The sequence below is a fragment of the Barbus barbus genome (genome assembly GCF_936440315.1).
Source record: "Barbus barbus genome assembly, chromosome: 24".
NCBI lineage: Eukaryota > Metazoa > Chordata > Actinopteri > Cypriniformes > Cyprinidae > Barbus > Barbus barbus.
Window position 1 is genome coordinate 15,446,067 of NC_136752.1, and position 20,008 is coordinate 15,466,074.

Sequence of the window (20,008 nt, forward strand, 5' to 3'; positions counted from 1 at the left end):
ATTGATTTATAAAAATGATGAGCAAAAAGACAGTTACTAATTACACTATACAAAATAATATTAATAATAATATTACATTTTTAAAAGCGTTAATCAAATTAGTCATTTTTCTAAATATTATCTTAACTGGCAAAAAAAAAGAAACACCATCAACCAACATATTTAACCGAATCAACAAACTGATTAATAAATAAATGAGACTGAACTAATTGTGTTAACATACATTTCTTTTTTTTATTATTAAATGTTTCTGTTTAATAAAGTACTCAGACACAGGCTCATTTACTTTCATTAGTTACAAGGATCAGTTTGAAATACATAAAAAAAGAATTGCAATATGTTATACGTGGTTTCCCCCCAGATCTGTGGTGTTAAACTGAAAACAGACTGATGTAAAAACTATTTTCACTCAGAAATCACTAGTACATTTCACAAAAACTGCAAAGAAATGGCAAGTAACATTAAAATGTGAAATTTACAACTTAAAAAAATCAGAGGTTGTCCCTGTTTTTAAACTGTTGAATCTGTTTGCCAATTCTAGTGTTAAGTAGTAAATCCAAGAAATGATATGTTGAATATTTAAATGTTTTCAATTTCATACACACACAAAATATGAAATTAACATTGTATTAAAACCAAAAACAGTGACGAAAGCTGTTCAAGCTGAGGTTAATCTACCCATCACTAGAGTGTTAAACACCGCTGACTTGTTTGCACTGACCTCTGCTGAAAGATTATTATTTATTCATGATTATTCATACAAGCGTTCATCATCCACAGATGTTTCCAATAGACTGCGGTGTAAAACAACCTCCACGCACACAATGGCACTGTTTTGTTCTTCGTTCTGAAGTGCAAAGCAATACAAATAAATCCGTCTGGGAGGAATTCTGACCTTTGCCAGAGCCAGCGTTCCCTCCGACTGCACTCTGCCTGCCGAGTCGCTCTGGCAAACGGAAAACTCGCCGCACAGGGGTCACCCCCGATGCCCTCCATCCCTCGCTCCCCATCTCTTTTTACTAGCTCTCTCTCTCTAAAACAATGATCTCACCCACTTACCAGGAATCCGCTGATTGTTTTAAATACCTTCCACTTTTGCGGACTCAAGTCACTTTTTCCCATCCAGAAAAAAGGAAAAAATGCCATAAGGGGAAGAAATTGACCTTGGCAGGAAGTTTAGTATCTAGCATGCCTGAGACACAGTTCATTCAGGCTCTCAGCCGACATTGTTTTAAATTACAGCTGTCCCATGCAGCAATTTAATATGGAGTAATGGAGAAAAAGAAAGAGAGAAAGGTAAAAAACATCCACATTTTTCTGCAAGTTATGGTTGGCTGCAAATCTAAGGAATCCGAAAATGAAGTCGCCAAGGTACAGGAACAGTCTTTTTTTGTTTTTTTCAGTCCAGCTCAAAACCATTTCTCTGACGAAGAGTGTGAAGCGGAGGTTTTGACAGCATAGCTGTGGTATGTTCACCTGGGATAAGCCTCGACAGAGCATCCAATGACGCACTTACGGAGCGGAGAAAAAACATTGACACTTGTATAAATCAGACTTCTGGGCACACATACCCAATTCTGAATCATTCACATAATTGTTTAAGGGTAAACATGGCATGAAACATTCATAGCAACATCTTCCCTGGAAAGCTTGATTTTTCATATATGCTAAAATATGCAGGAAAGCATTCAACAGCGTCATCCTGACAGATGGGGGAAAAATGAAAAAAAAAAACAAAAAGACAAAAAAAAAAACACATTTTCCAGGCTGGGCGGCATTAGTGTGTGTGTATGTGCTTTAGTAAGTTTTGAGGTATGGTGTGTAGGTAATATTTAGACTGAGCATCAATATTGACAGCACACGGCATATGACTCATCCGAACCGACACAGGCCAGTGATACCCCTGCCCTCCTGTGCACGTTTCCTTAGTCCTTTTGTGGTGTGAAACCGCGCGACAGTGCGTCCATGTATATACAGTAATGTATATATATATGAGTGTGTGTCTGTGTAATTGCCGGAGTCTGTGCCTGTCCCACATTCACTGCAGCACTTGGAGTGGCTGTTTTGCAGGCAGTAAAGACAGTCCTGCCTGCTTCACTCTGGTCACTGATTGCCTGTTTGTCGTGTCTGGAGAGAGTAGCGCTCAAGTACTCTGAGCTTAAGGCTTCGGAGCAGCCAAGCATTGATAAGGTGGCCTGGAGATTTCTGCAGACAGCAGCACATCAGTGCATAAATAATGCTGGAACAGTTAAGAGTGTGAGAAAGAGAGGGAGAGTTGCAAATGGAGATCCAGTGACACTGCACAAGCTGATTTGCCTGCTAGTGTACACTGCGTCCCCGCATACTTTCCAGGGGAAAACTGTAGAAGTTACCGCTACTAGATAAAATGTGTTCATTTGGAATAGCCTGCCATGTTTAATATAATGTTAAAAAATATATACTTTTCAATATATAATATAAAAATACTTCTATTCAAAAGTTTGGGGTCAGTAAGACTTTTGAGAGAAATTAATCAATTTAATTACTTAAGACTATTAATCTGTAAGGATGTATTTAATTGATAAAAAAGTAAAGTAAATCTCTTAAACTGTTAAAAAAATTTTTACTTTTACAAAAAAATTTTTTCATCATAGAATAAAAAAACATTACGGTTTACTCAAAAATATTTAGCAGCACAACTGTTTTAGCAAATAATAAGATTTTGTTTTTTATTCAGCATCAATTCAGCATATTAGAATGATTTATGAAGGATTGTGTAACACTGAAGACTGAGTAATGGCTGCTGAAAATTCAGCTTTGCGAAACTATTATAATTTTTATAATATATTAAAATAGAAAACATTGTAAAATGTATCAATTTTTCACAATATTATTGTTTTTTTGATGAAATAAATGCAGCCTTGGTGAGCATAAGAGACTTCTTTCAAACACATTTAAAAAATCTTGCAAACTCAATCTTTTGAATGGTAGTACATATATATATATATATATATATATGTATATAAAATATGCATTTAAATATATATCAAAATGTAACATTTAAAATTAAATGTAATTAAATATACATTCTTAATATAAATCTGTGTGCTACAATAAGATGATATATAATAAAATAAAATGTTAATATTTTAATATAATTAAAAAATAATATAATTAATATAAATTGTCAAAGAATCAATAAAAATTACAAATGACTGTCATGTCAAACAATTTGTTTAATTTATAATATGTATGTATCATTGTAACAGTCACATCTCTAGGGCTTCATATCCCCAAACAATGCATAGAGATAAAAAATTAATAAATTAATTAAAAAAAAACACTAGACCCTCAACTCGTTTTCACCAGATTTACTCCAGCCAAACATTGCGTAGCACTTTGTGTAGGTTGTGTGCAAAGTTTGGTGAGTAAATTTCCCCCTTGCGATAGATGTAGACTTGTTTCCTGTGTCGGTTGCAGTGTCTTTCAGACTGAACATATACGCTTCCTATGATATGGAATCATTGAGGGCTACCAGTTGAACATAATAGCTCTAATGGCAGCTAGCCACCTGTTGGACCTATTCGCTCTATCGCCGGTGAGTCAGCACAGTATGAGCTATGTTGCGCCAAACTGCTCTATCAAACAGGACAGACTGAGTCAGCCTCACTTCGATCTAAACTTTCTATTGGTTTCAACTCCCACTCTAAGGGGAACGCAGAGGAGATGAGGAGAGGAGAGAGATGTCTGGCACATGGAGAATGTGAGAATGAATGAGTTGCAGACTGCAGAATAAAGCGCAGTTACATGAATTTAGTGTGCGCAGGGCAGTGAAAGTAACCAAACAAGTCTGAAAGATGGAAAAAGAGCGTGATAGTGGTCTGCCGTTCTCCAGGGTTCTCCAGTTGCAGTGCACATGTGACTCAGCAGCTGCAGGCATGAATATTCTGACAGGGATGACAGATCCAAATTTAACCGCAGAACAAACACACACACACACACACACACCCAATGCACACAGGACGAGTCATCCACAGAAATCTCCAAGAGGAGATGCATTTAGTTTTAGACTTATAGGGGCAGAAAGAAAGTAATACCTTTATTGAGCAAGGATACATTAAATGATGCATTAAATTGAGCAAAAGTGACAGCTGAGACATTTATAATGTTACAAAAGATTTCCATTTCAAATGAACGCTGTTCTTTTTAAGTCTGTGTTCATCAAACAACCATAAGAAAATGTATCACTGTTTATTTAAAAATATTAAGCAGCAAAACTATAAGAAATATATCCTGAGCACTAAAACAGCATATTAGAATGATTTCTGAGGGATCATGTGACACTGGAGTAATGTCTGCTGAAAATTCAGCTTTGCAATCACAAGAATAAATTACGTTTTATAATATATTAAAATGTTTTAAATTGTAATAATATATAGTGATCACCATTTGCTGTAAGCAAAAAGCAGCTTTGAAATTTTCTTTCACAGGACAAAGTCATACCGGTTTGGAGAGACATAAGGATGGGTAGATGATGACAGACATTCTTTTTAAAGCAAATATTCTGCCAAAGGTGTGACTCAATTGGACATGTGATTGCATGATTTCGGCCACAAACTAGAACTTCTTTTAGCTAAAATAATTGCTACTTAATTTCAAAAGATACAAATCATTTTTATATGGAAATTCTGACAAGTGGAAAAAATTTCATTTGAAGTAGTATCAAACATGTACATACTGTAAGTGTGTGCATACACACACACACACACACACACACACAATCTACATCCTACAGGGCAACACACTCAAACGGTGAAACCAAACTTGCCGTAAATTGAAACAGTATAGTTTCACAATGGCAAACAACTTTGTGGTAAATACCTGCCACAGAAACAGGAAAAAAATAATAAATGGCTGCAGATGATGTGCGCTGTAAATACAAAGAGCGACAGCTGAGTAAACTATGACACTTATCAGCTTGATCTAAAAAAGAAAATACATGAAACTGCATTTCACCCCTCATTGTTATTTAAACGGGTATGGCTAGTTTCCATTTTTCTCTTGACATAGTTAGAATAACACTAAAACCGCTTCTACATTGCCACAATACTAAATTAGGAAACAGTTCATGACTTAAATATAAAAACACTGATTATGACAAATGTCACTTTATTTGAGTCTCAGAACAACTTATATACACCATTTCATACAAGTTCATATAAGTTTCTTATGCTCAGAGAGGCTGCATTTATTTGATTCAAACTTCAGATAATATTGTGAAATGCTATTACAAATGATTACATAACAAAGCTGAATTTTCAGCAGCATTGACTCCAGTCTTCTGTGTCACATGATCCTTCAGAAATCATTCTAATATGCTGATTTGCTGCTCAAGAAACCTTTTTATTATTATCAAAATTAAAAACAGAACTGCTTATTATTTGTGTGGCGATACATTTTTCAGGATTCTTTGACGGATAAAAAGTTCAGCATTTATCTGAAATAGAAATCTTACTAAATGTCACTTGATCAATTCATCCATGCTCAGTTAAAGTATTAATTCATTTAAAAAAAAAACTTACTGACCCTATACTTTTGAACTGTAGCGTGCATTGAGAAAATGATCAATGAGAAAGAGAGTCAAATTTGAGAGGTTTCCTATGTGCGAGAGACTGACAGTATCAAAACAGCAGCTGTGCCGTGTGTTTACTGCTCGCTCAGAGCCGACACCGCCAGTAGGAAGCACTGAAAATCCGACAGACACACGTCATCCATTAATAACCACACATTAATCCCTCGATTCAGCTTAAAACAGAACTCCCACGAAGAAGGAGTTTAAAAAGCAATGATCCGAATGTGACTGTAATTGTGTTAATTCAGCGCTCCGAGTGGAAATCTCTTTCTGCACGCTGCTGTGGGGCGGAGAGACTGTTGACTGTTACGGAATTCCTGGTGTGGTTTTTATGGGCTTCCATTGAGTCGAACGCTTCCACTATTCAACCCATAAACTTCCTGCGTGCTTGCGCTTGTTGTTTTTAACTGGAGCTCAATTCAGGCCAGATGTGAACCGGCCTGTCAGTCATTTTTATTTATTTGTTTATTTGCATTTTAACACCGTTTAAGAGCACTGGATGACAGTGATGAGTCAAAACTTTCAAATGAGACAATTTCACTGGGCTGTAGTGCTTTATAGTCTGACTAAGGTAACACAAGCAGGCAATCCCAAAAATCCAAGAACAAAACAGTCCAATCAGGATTTGGCCTGTGGCAACAGCCAATGAGATTAGCCTTGGCACAAACACAGATGAGGGCGAACACACAGAGAGATTCCCTCTACTGTCTGAGGGTTTGTGTGCCATCACTACGAAATGACTGACGATGCCAATCACTTATTGCCACCCAAATGCCATGTGAGAAGAGAAAAAAGCGCTGTCTGAACTTAAATGGCTCAGCTTGCTCTCTCAATCTCTCGCTCTTTTCCTTTTTCTCCCTCTCAGAGGCTGGAACTCGGTCAAACATGCCTTAGTGCTGACGTGGGACGGCTATGGGAACATGTTTTCATACCCAAGGCTCTTATTCTCTGCAAAGAGCTTTACTGGTGGGCTTATTCAAACAGGAGGGAGAGAAGAAATGCTAAAACTTGTAAAATCTTAAATGTACCAGAACACTGCTGTTCCAGTACTATGATGCATGAGAGTTTGAAATCTACTTAATCCAATATCAATCATTAGGCATTAATGAGGTTGATGTGAAATATAGGTATATTTTCCTACTCTAGTTACTCAATGCCATCCAAAACAATCAACGACAATGGGATTGGCTCTTTAGAAAAATTATTCGTAATACCTGTCAGTTCATGAATCATCAGCATGAGAACGCCTGGACAGAAAAAAAAAAAATGCTGTTAAACTGTTACATGATCTTGAACGGAGTATATTTGGTCATTTTCTTAAAAGGTAATAGAAAAATAAAATACAATTCATTAATTTACGGAATTTGCATGTGATGAATAATTAATTCTAATTCTGTAATAAATTTAGCTGATCAGTTGTGAGCAAGATAGTAAATCATGAGAGACTGACTTACAGAGAGAACACGCTGAGGGTGGAATATTAGTAATGAGGGGGATCTTAATGAAGCTGTTAATTGTGCTGCAGACTCAGGTCAGACAGACTCATCCTCCCTGAAATTATGATTTTATTATGAGTGCTGACGGGCTTTTTTTGCACTCCTTTTCTTTCTATAAAAGAAAATGTACATCTGTTCAAATTCATCAAGACAGCTTACATTACATGGGATAGGAGGAGATTTATGTATGGTAACAGGGGTTTTCAGAATAGGGTCTGGGGTCTGGCTGTATAGCGTTTGGGGGTCCATGAAAAGCTTTAGAAAAAAAATACTGTAAAACTGTTCAAATAAATCGCCTTTAAAGTTGTCCAAATGAAGCTCTTAGCAATGCATATTACTAATCAAAAATTAAGTTTTGATATATTTACAGTAAGAAATTTACAAAATATCTTCAAGGAACATGATCTGTACTTAATGTCCTAATGATTTTCGGTGTAAAAGAAAAATCAACAATTTTGATCCATACAATGTATTTTTGGCTATTGCTACAAATATACTCCAGCGACTTAAGACTGGACTGGTCCAGGGTCACATTTGAATAATTTGAATAAATAAAACATCTAACAGTACAGTATTACAACAAGTAGAAAAAAAACATAATAATGCAATGTAATAATGTCATTTTTCCACAAATTTATAATATTGATTTTTCACAGTATAAATTGGGGCTTTATTCATCAAAACATATTCAGTAGCTAATTACATTTTGCAAAAAGGATAATCATATTTGGAGGTCTGTGACATCTAAAAGATTGAAAACCCCTGCTTTAAAAGAAACAATAAAAAGCACACCTATTTCTATTCATGCAAATAAGTTCTAATAGACTGCATATACACTTTAGGGATATTACCTTAAACCACAGACCTATATAGGGCAACACAAATATTTATTACATTTACTAAAGTTAGGTTTGTTAAGGTTCAGCTTGCATCATTTACATGCAATCAAAACCCATAGGACTTCCTTCTTTGAGACACAAAAGAAGATGTTAGACACAATGACAGCCTGGGTCACCATGTACTTTCATTGTATGATGCAAAAAGATGCAACGATATGAATGGTGACTGCGGCTGTCATTCTTCCTAACACCTCCTTTTGTGTTCCACGAAAGATAGAAAGTGAATAATATGAGTAAATGATGACAGTTAATAAATGTTCATTCATTTAAAGAACTGTCACTTTAAGGCATCTGCTGATGCAAAATGTATATCTGTGATCTCCTTCAGGGGAGGGACAGTGTTGAGTTTGAACGCACGAGACTGTAAAAAAATAAAAACAATGGCGTCATATCTGCAACACGAGATCATACACGTGTGTCTATACATTCAAATCGATTTACAAACCTAAAATCGCAATCTTTTCAAATAAGACAATAACGTGGGTTTTGTTAGCTGTGGTTCGCTACAGTCTACCTTAAACGCATAGAAGGGACAGGAGGCAAGAGTAAACAGTTTCATAAAAGGACAAGTGTTTAAAAAGCGACTCTATGAATAGGCGATTAGGGCAACAGGAAATTAATTTCTAATTCGAAATGAATGGAAAAATACGCAGCAACGATATGGTGATGGTTGAACATTTCAGTCTGTCATGTATCTGGGGCAAAGGAAAGATATCCTGGATGGTTCTGTAGCGCCGCAGACAAAGGAATGCAAGCGCAGCTCAAACTGCTGCATCACCTCATTTCAAATGCCCTCATAACATTGATTCATTCAGACGCCTGTCAGCTCACTCACTGAATTACCGGAATTCATTAATTAATAGGCTACATTAATTAAATGAACTAACTGCTGGGAATCATGCCCGAAAGGAAGAATATATGCATATGTACATATATATTAGTATTGTCTGGTATTCCCAGCACAAAATCACCCAATATATATATAGGCTATAGTATTCCATCATCATTAGGTGTTTTTTAATGTATAAGCGGGACAAAAAGTTTAAAATTCTGCGAAATAAAACAGCCAAGTCATGCATAACAACTTCTAACCTATCCACAAACTTCTATAGCTACCAAAAATATGCTATAGTAAATCACGTTTACAAATCTCCAATATTTATTAACGGATGTCTCTCTAAAATACGGTAACGTCATATTCCCGAACGCTCGCGCCCGAGCTTATACATCCATATCTACTGGTGTCCGTTAAATTAGTCATATTATTCAACGCAGAACTTAATGCAAAACACCTGCATCATTGAGGGAAGTTCATCGGTGTTATATGAAGACCAGCGATCCAGCATTCCAGCGCGCGCTGAAAACTGTCTTCGTTCCTTTAAATGGTAGTCGAGAGTTTGCGTTGGCTGCTGAACCAAATAAGGCTCGCCGTCCCTTACACAGCAAATATTCTGCTGATTTTATGGGGATTAATCAGAGTGTGTAATGCAATGGCTATGGTTTACATCAGAGATGTGCTGCGCAGAACAAAGACAGCTTGCTTCCCATTTTTACAACCCACTGCAGTAAGCACCTTTTCCGACCTGCCGTGTATTTTTATCCGATTGCTCTTTGAAACAGCGATGAGCTGATCTGCAGCCCCTGCTCTCTAGATTAAACCCTCGTGCTTATTTATATAAACCATATTAATTATGAGTATTCGTTACGGCAAAAATCATATGACCTTAATAATATTAACCGCTGCGAAAATGATTAAACTATTGCGACCCGCTCTATCCATTCAATAGGAAGAAAAGGAGGCGGGAATCTACATCGGGGGTCTCCGTCGTTGTTATGATCGGTCAAGGCCGAGTGACAACTTCTTTTCTTTAAGCGAAAACAAGCCATGCCTGACCCCTCCTCCCCCCGGGATAGCAGTGCATCCCACTTCTAGCAAACACTCAAACTATTGTCACTGCTGCACAACAGGATGTGGTGGCCGTGCGTTTAAAAGGGAGTGTGTTTTCAGCTGAAGTGTACCCAACCAGGTATGCGGTCGAGTTTTTTTCCCTTTCGGTGGTATTTGCCAATATTTTGTGACACAAAGCCTCCAGCACCTGGTAGCTGTGAAATAGCCCACTCAAAAACACAAGTTTGCCGCTCCATTTCTATTTACGATAGACGAATCACATGTAAGGCACAGGACGCATAGAGCAAAAATAATCATGCAACTCACCTTCAGCCTAGTTTTTTTTCTTCCTTATGATCCAGCCCTTTTGTCCGTTTCGCAAATAATGTTTTTTTTTCACATGATGACTTCCTTGCAGACTCCTAAAGCCCCCGGGCTGCAGGGAGATCACGTTTTGCGGTGCACTCTTTCAATATTTCTTTCTCTTTTGGGAAAAAAGCACGTTTATGGTTGTGAAAATGTTTCTAGAAATGTATGTGTGTGTAAATGTGTGTGTGGGGATCTCTGCAGCGTGCGGCTCCGTCTCCTCTGTTTGTTACACTCGAATGAAACGCCTACTCTCAATCGCTACATTGTTGACATTCGCGCGCTGACGTCATCCCATCTCTCATTCACAACATAGCGCGAGCTGCGCATTGCGTTACTGCCTCCAGTGGCTAGGCACCTTACTCCAAATATGTGCGCAGCCGCGGTTCGCGAATTAGAGTAGCGGGGACAGCCGATGCGTGTTCCGAACCCACTTTCACGAGCACAGGCCATGTTCGACGACTCAGACCCACGTCTTGACAAAACTTTTAAAGACAATACATACCGATTGTAATTGAATGGCCGTTTGAAGTGTGTGGAACCGAACAGGCTACTGACCTGTTTAGTATGAACATTACATCGTTTTCTACAATGCTGCAGTTTCACTTTTAGTAATATCAAAATAGTTTATTCAAAAATATTTTATATTTGTATTTTTCTTATTTACATATTTCTCAGTGTAGGTTAATTTTAAGTCAAATTATATATGACTACTATGCTGTGATTTTGATGTCACTGTTTAAAGTTGCTATTTTTAATTTGTTTCTATAATTTTTTTTACACATTTACAAAAATATTTGTCAGATTCTGTATAGGCACATACCGTTTTACTATGTTGTGATTGTTTTTTATTTTTGTAATATAAAATTAGCTTATTCAGAAAATCTTATTTTTTTTATTTTTAAAAAGTTGCATGAAATTTAATATTTCTCAGTGTAGGTTTAGTTTTTTGAAAGTTAATTAATATATTGACACATAGGCTACCTTAAAGTGTTGGCAAAATTGCCAGTAAACACACTTTTGATTTTAAAAAAGCAGAAATAAACCATGCAACTAAAAGAATGTACTTACAAAAATTTGAAAACATTAAATACATATTTTGGCCAACAAATATAATCAAAACATTAAGATAAAGCAAATGTGACTTGTCCTGCCATTTATGAAAAATGCACTTGTCAGTTATCAACCTTAATTATACAGTTGATTTTTGAATTAATGTATGGTTTGTGTGACTTTATTGCATGTACACATTTATGAAAATACTAATATTTTAATCTGGGGGACTGCAGGTTTTGAACTACAGTAGGTGTTCAAAACATCAAAATAATAATAATAATAATAATAATTCTTTTTTTTTAAATATATAATATTGCATTAATAGTCATTTTAATGCAATATTATTATGAATAATAACAAAAATAATAAGCTATACTGATTGTTTTAAATAACTAAGTACTTGCAGGCAGCTAGAGTGCTGAGATGACGTTGTGTAAGCAGCCTACCTGGGGAACACAGCTCCTAATTTCAGCAAGCTTTGTGCCAAACCATCCTACTTACTGTTTGCACAAGAGAGCATCAGCTGAAAATATTCTCATTTCTAGTGTAGAATCCTTCCCCTCGGGAACATGCATGTAATTATGAATTATCTAGCAGCCACAGACAGTTAATTTGTTTTTCTTATTTTATAATTCAGGGCTCCCTGTTTCAATGTGGGATTAAGTGTATACAAGAAACAGTCCAGTAGAGTCATAGCAAATCTGCAATTTGAAAATATAGAAATGTATTAAATAAAAAAACAAACAAATTTTGCTACTTCTATGAAATATGAAAAATATGAAATATTTTATTTACACCTTAAAAACAATATCTAGTGTTCTGAAGAATATTACGGTTATTATAGTGAGTCACATGCAAAATAATTTAAAAATAATTTCTTACACTGTTCCAGTTTATATGCATATAAATCACGCTCATTTGGCTTTTACTGAAGGATCAGAACAGTCATTTATGGTGTTGACTGTTGCACAAGAAACATTCGCAAGGACTCAATGTCCACATATGAAAAGCCAAGGAGTTCAAGAGGCATTCCTGCACTCGCTGACCTTTCCCTGTGGTCTTCTCTCAGGGGCCCCACCGTGCCATCGGATTGAGTGACTGAGTGATTTAAGGCAGATCATCAAAGTCATGGGACTTCTGATTCCCACCACCATTCTAGTGGACAAACAGATGTGTAGATAGATAGAGAGAACAAGTGAGATATAAAATAGACTTTGCATTTTGGACGGGACCAATATTTTACTAACTAACCTACAAATGAGAGAAAGTGGCCCCACTGTATCTTAAACAAACAAAAAGCCCAAAAACATCCCTCTGCAATTACCACTTCAACACATTGTCATATCTAAGGCTCAAACAGAGCATTTGTGGAATGAATTTCTCTGAACCTCGTTCAGCAAGACAGTGGACAAGTACTGACACGTATACGTATGCATATACGTTAGAAAGCATATCTTCATACATGCATATAAAGTGCCTTCCAAAACTATTGGAACAGTAAAGACAAAATTGCTCTGTTGGCTGTGGAGTCAAATATGATTAAAAGATGAATATGAGACAAAAATACAGAATGTCACATTTTATTATTGGGTGATTCAACACATAGATGTTTTACCAGCTAAGAAGTTTAGCACTTTTAGAGTTTCCTCCCCCTATCTGATGTGAGCATAAGTATTGGAACAGTTGCCTCACAGGTCTTTCTAAGTGATCAGCTGTGTCCTGTTGCATTAATTCTTCAGATATTAAAATCAGGGAATGTGTCGTATCAGTTATATCCATTACTTCTGTATTCTGAATCTTGCATTCGATGATGACACACACAAACCAGGATGAAGATGAGGGAGCTGACTTTGAGAGAAAAGCAAGCAATTTGGATGCTAAAAGAAAAGAGGAAGTCAGTTAGAGCTATAGCAAAAACAAAGGGCATGGAGAAATCAAGAGTTTGGAAACCACCAGCGACACCAGCAACCAACAACTACCTGATTGACTGAGAAAACAACAGTAGTTGATTACAGACAAATCATAAAAGCTGTGAAAATGAACCCTAAAAGACGTGTCTGTAAAATCACCAACAACTTCCAGAAAGCTGGGGTGATGCTCTGACAATCTACTGTCCTCAGGAGACTTTGACACAGAATTACAGATGCTACACAGCAAGATGCAAACCTCTGACCAGCACCAAAAATAGAAAGGCAAGATTAGAGTTTGCAAAAAGGTTCTGAACTGTATACTGGAAAAGAAAAAATATGAAAATTGCAAAACAGCTGCACAAAAATGGCCAAATAAATGATTTTATTGTTCTGGGTTGAAGCTCATCGAAGCACAGCGCAATATCAGACGACATGTCAAATCCCGCAAGCTGCCGAAAGGTATGAGTCATAACAGTAAGGACTGGTGTAAAATCAAAACAGGCCCCCTGAACCAGTCAAAGGCACAACAGTCGGCTACACTTGATGACTCATTTCGAAGGAGATTAATTGACTTTGCGGTCGCTGCAGTGCAACACGGTGCCAAATGACATCCATATACTGGCTCGCTAAGGTGCGAGACAAGCCCCGACAGAGGCACAAAGACGTAAACACAGCCGTATGCTCAGAGGCCAGCCAACGTTGCATTTCAAGCCAAATGCTTTGATTACGTCAATTGCTGCTTCCCCAGCAGAGCCTCGGGGAGCAGGCTAACCGCCATTCACAACACAGACACCACACAGATACTAACAACGGCTCAGGTTACCTACAGGACAGGTAACACTTCCCCCCTGAGAACTCTGCACACCTCTGTGCACACAGGTCTGTACACTTTCACCCACACTCTCACTCATGCATGCACATGCAGGATTAAAGAGTATTGCACACATTACAAAAAAGATAAATAAAAGAGAGTGTACTTGCTTTAGAACTGAAAATGGTAAGACATAACAATCAATTGTTGAAAGGATAATTCAGCCCAAATTTACTCAACTTCATTTTTTTTTTTGTCATATGGGTTACATTTACAACCCATATGACTGACTTCTGTGTAGCACAAAGAGATAATTTTTGAAGAATATCTTGGCCACTCTTTTCAATGAAGACTGCTGCAAAATAGCCACAAAAGTAAAATAAAATTGATTCATATGCACTATTTTCGGAATCTTCACAAGTCATACAATAGTTTTGTGAGATATGTAATGCACTTTTAATTGGATATCTTGATCTCTGCGTCAGTTCTTATTGGCATGTTCATAAAAGAAGTATTGATGTCTGCAGAAGTATTTTGAGTCAGATGCTTTGAATAACTGGTCTGACTGATTTGTTCAGTTCAGTCCTTGAGTTTAACTCTATTATGTAATTTATACACTATTATAGTATTTATTAAATTAGCTTTTATTTTTATATTTTTCAGTTTTGTTTTAGTATGTGCTTTTGTCATATACTAATTTATTTTAATATTTATATTTGAGTTTAAATATTTTACTTTGTCATTTTAGTACTCCAATTTAAACGCATTTCAGTTTTTCACTTTATATTTTATTTAGTCTTTATTTCAATTACAGTTTACAATTACAATTTTTAATTTTTTTAGTTAACAAAAACAACACTGACTCACCAACTTGATCGGATTTCAGTGGTTAACAGCTTACTAGAAGGGGAAATTATAATTATAATGGTCATAATAACTTTTAAGACACTTTAATGATACGTTTGTGTTTGTTTTGAAGCTTTAAAGCCTCAGTCCCCATTCATTGTGACTGCACGGAAAAGAACGATCAGCACATTCTTGAAAAATTTCAGAAGAAAGCAAGTCATAGAGGTTTGGAATGACACGAGGGTGAGTGAACGATGACAGAACCGTCATATTTGTTTGAACTAATCCTTTATGCTCCATTTTTGGCAGACCTCTCCTTAAAATTTTGGACAGAAAGTTGTTACTTTGCAGACCATCTTTAGACTTTGAGATGAAAGACAGAACTTCCACATTTGACAGGTTGTTACTTTGCATTTGTCTGCTGAAGACAAGTGTGGGAGTTTATGCATGTATATGTGTGTATGTGTGGGTGATTACAGATTGTTTTAGAGTTCAAACCTGAGCCAAACCAATAGTTTTGTTCTTGGCAGTAGAAACACTGCATTTCTTGATCAGCCACATCTTGTACTGAGAGCAAACCAGTCAAACAATAACAGCGCCGTGTTTACTGCCTTATTTACCGTAGTGATGAAAAGTGATAGTGTACGAAAAAGGAAACGACAGTTGTAGCACCTTTATCAGTGATGAATCATGAGAAAAATCCCTTTGAATCTTGATATCAAAATAATCTTCAAAATGGAGAACACTTCCAAAATGTGTGCACTTGCTTAATAGACGTATTAAGAAACAGATCGGCATTCTATAAATAATTACAGCACATGAGTGTACTAAGATCAGCATAACAATAGATCTAATCCAATTGTACACATAAAACAACTTGTGCAGAGACTGAGTTGCAAAGGCTGGCCATTGAAGCAAATCCTTTGTGCGGTTTATAAAATAATAATATGTAAACTAAACTGCTTTTGCTCTGAAAGCTGAAAGCGCAAGCATATCTATGTCTAAATACACTAAATGCCTATAATTGATGAGTTAGCACAAGAAGAACCACAGGAATTAGCACTGATGTTGAAAACAAAGCTTGAAAACACCTCACCACTGAGGCATGTGAGAGTGTCGCTGTTCAAAGGTGGTGTTGTGATACCGCTGACACCCTACGAGCTGTGGCAATTATGAATCGTACACTCAATCTCAAATTAAAAGTATCAACGCCTCTGCCACAGCAAACATGTTCCTTTAAAAAGTTAGAGGCCCTTGAGATTGTCTAAGTGCATAAATTAACATCCTGTTTGCTCATAATGCCTGAAGATGATAAGACTACGCAGTAATGCACTCAGGCTATCATTTTTCCCCATGTGGTTTGTTTTTCACCGTGTAGTAGTGTCTGTGTGCATTCAGCCCCTGTTAGCTGGATTAAACGGATGAAATTCTGTACATCCAGACTCTCTAATTAGATTTCTGTAGGTGAGCAGCTACCGTTCGCTCTCTGGGCCATGTCTGACTGAAACGAAACAAACAGGGCGTGCGAGATGACTCATCAGTTTTAAAGCTGAGAGTCTGAAGCTCCTGTGTTGTGCAGGGAGATGTTCATACCTTTCCACCCACGCCATGTCACCCACTCACACACAGGCGATCACAACAATAGCTGGTTGCGGTTTGTCTCTCCATCTCTCTCTCACGGTCATATTATCTTTTGATCATTTAGATTCTCTCTCACCTACATTTTCGTCCACTGAATTTATGGTTGTGAATAATAAAACAGCCACGATGATCTTAATTTCTTGTGTTTACTGTTTAGCATAATTGTGTAGTCATCTGCTTCTCTAATTTGAGTCTAGCAGAATGGGACTTTTCACTGTTTGCATCAGTCTTTCGGTGTCTGAGCATTTCAAACAAGCATTTCATTAGTGGTGGGGATTTTTCAAAGGCTTTCTGCAGGTTTTTATGCTGGAGGATAGCAACAAGTGGTTGCCTTTATGAGTGAGTCATTTTAATCATTCAGCCAACAAATTTGTTTTAATACTGATTCTTTCGGGGATGAAACAAGTGACTGTTTTTTATTTTTTGAAAGAGGGAGTTTCTTTGAATCATTAACTCCTTAACTCAACCGATTCTTTCAAACCAGATTTATTCAGGAATTAAACAAATGACTGTCTTTATGAGTAACTCATTGAATTATTACCCAAACCAATCGTTCAATAACATTTGAACTATGAGCGAGTCATTCAATCATTCAGTCAACCAATTAAAGTACTGAATGAAAAACAAATGATCACCAATGCGTCCTAAATCATGTATTGTCCGAGTAGGTATTACATTTGAATTTGAACTTACTTCCTGACTGTTAAAAAAGTAGTGTAAATATGAGTAGTATGAATGAAATTCAGACGTATTACATCCGCCATGTCATTACTATCACGTAACCTGCTTCACTGCCATTCATTAATCCTCTCCAACAGCCTCATGGGACAGTAAAGCATCCAACAAATTACTGTGTTTATGAGTGAGGCATTGAATCAGTTACTCAACTGATTTGTTCAATAGCACTAATTCATTTAGCAAAAAAAGGTCATTTGAATCACCGCCAATCAATTCACTCAGCAACACTGATTCATCCAGAAAAGAAAAACAAATTATTGCCGGTACATCCTAAATCACAAGTACGTACATTTAAATTTGAAAAAAAGTAAAGTGTCCAACAAATTACCACCTTTTACAGCACTCTTACTTGTAGCTCAGTATTGTTCATCACTGTCAGTCTTTCAAAGTGCCTTTTACAAGCACAAGGTCACATATATTACACTGAGGAAACTGTGTCATACAGAGAGAGCCAAAAAGCTCCAACAAAACTGATTCTTAATGTTCATATATTTGTTGTCTTGTACTTGAAGACACTGGGAATATGTAAATTATTTAGTGAAACCTGCTCAGTATGGTTTTTAAGTCACAGGCTCCCTCAAATCAACAACAGGGACTCACAGTTTCAACAATTGCAATGTGTGAAAATGACACTGGTAAAATTAGGCCGTCATCTCACATCTTAAACGTGCTGATTTGAGTGAGAGGGAACATGTAGCTCTTTAAATAGATCTAAAGCATTGTATCAGCAAACATAAACCATTTACCAATTTACTTCAGTGGCAAACTATTCACATTATACCAGAAGATCATTTGAATGTGCTCCATCCTTTAGGTGCTGGAGGAAAAAAGCAAATCAAAGACCTCAGACTGGTGCATCAGCAGCAGTAAGATCTCTTTGTCTCCTCTGAAGGGTCTCGGAGGAGCTGTGCTCGCAAGCATGCAAAGAATCGCCCATAGCCACATTTGAAAAGGGCTGGCCAGGGAATCATTCTGATTAATGAAATAAGTTATCTGGAACACTGTGGAATTTATAGACTGATATACAGATATTATGACCCAAATTCTGGCCATTACTAAAAACTGCAACCACCTCTACCATTCCTAGCCTATTTCCAGGCAGTTACCATGGTTACAGGGAGAGAAAGAGAGGGGGAGAGGATGAGAAAGAGAGAGAGATCTAATACAAATTTCAGAGAAACTTTGTCACCAACAAAAAAGAGAATGATGATGCGTTAAAAATGACAAGCATTTCCAAGGAACGCCGCTAATAAAGCGTGCAAAACATTAAAAAAAAAGTTTGCTGTCTGGGGAATAGCTATTAACAACTCGTGTGATTTTACTGCATCAGTTTCGATCACATTTGATTCACAAACTGTAACCCGGTACACAATGATACAGAAATGTCATGACCACCCTGCAGTTTCTGTAATGTGTAACTCTTCCTAATGACCTCATCGAAGCCCAGGGTTTCTCCGGTCACCCTAAACCCTCCATAGTCTGTTTGTCACTTCTCGCCATTGCTCTGAACAACAAAAAACAAAAGGCCAGGATGACAGCATCTCATCCGACGGCCCCTAAACAATACCCCCAGTCCCCTTCTCAACCTCCTGAACACTTAACACTGGCCAGAGAAGATACAACACACAATACTTCACCAAAAGAGAGAGAAATGACATCATGTGGATTGAATGAGTTTGATTCAAGTCATTCCAACCTCAAGCACATGGCGTGACAACAACTGTACATCGCAGGTAACATTTAAACCTAATTTGCACAATACTTGTTATTCTAGGCTGTAATACACACCACCTCCCTCAAGTTTCTTTATATGAAGATATTGGCTAGTTCTTTTGCTAATTATTTTGTTTTAATTTACTACTTCTTGAACTTAAGAAATTATGGTTCATATATTTTTGAAGAAATACTTGTTGTGCGTTGTTGTGTTTGTCATTGTCATGTGTTTGTGTTTTAATCAGTACAGGTCTCATCAGCATCACAACAGATTCCTTTGTTTCGGACGAAGAGGAATTAATGGCTTGAGCTCTATCGGCCTCTTCTGGTTGAATTAAGCATTACATCGTCAAAACATGAAAGGAATATTCTAAGGTAAACTCTATCGTCGGAAAAGTGTTGATTACAAGAAATGCGCAAGAAATCATTTCCACTTGTCCTTCCTTTTCCTTTAAATAATGTCAAATTCTCGGCTACCATAAGGCACTGAGAAACTACAATTCACACACTTTCTAAAGAAAAGCCAAAGACATAAACAATATTAATTTTAACGTGAAGAAACCTTTTACCAACATTATCTGTGAAATTACATTTTTTCTTAAAGGGACAGTTCACCAAAAATGAAAATTCTGTCATTAACTGTTGCTGGTTCCCATACTATGGAATGGCTACCATCAACTGTTTTGTTTCCGACATTCTTCAGAACATCTTTTGTGTTCTACAGAACAAAGAATCTCATAATTCTGGTTTGGAACAACTTAAACGATGACACAATTTTCATTTTTTTGGCTTAACTATCCCTTTAATTGCCATGACAACGTAACCATCAATCCTAATATGATCCTAAAATATTTAAACAGCTTTACAGCGCAAATAATACACAGGTTTTAACAGAATAATTTTATTGCTTTATAAAACCTTTACAATTATGCATTTATTTAAAAAAAAAAAAAACATTTTTGTGGTAATTAACTTAAAAGAATACTTCACCCAAAAATGTCATTTTGTCATCATTTACTTACCCTCATGCCAT

At 36.7% G+C, this 20,008-nt stretch overlaps 1 protein-coding gene across 1 annotated transcript in view; it reads right to left on the reverse strand.

Annotated features, from left to right (window-relative positions):
- Positions 1–10,506, reverse strand: part of LOC306844206 (transcription regulator protein BACH2-like) — an 88,303-nt gene extending 77,797 nt beyond the window's left edge. The window contains exon 1 of the mRNA XM_079376169.1: positions 10,222–10,506. The gene's annotated coding sequence lies outside the window, so the exon portion shown is untranslated. The remainder of the gene's footprint in view (positions 1–10,221) is intronic.
- Between the last annotated feature and the right edge of the window lie 9,502 nt (positions 10,507–20,008).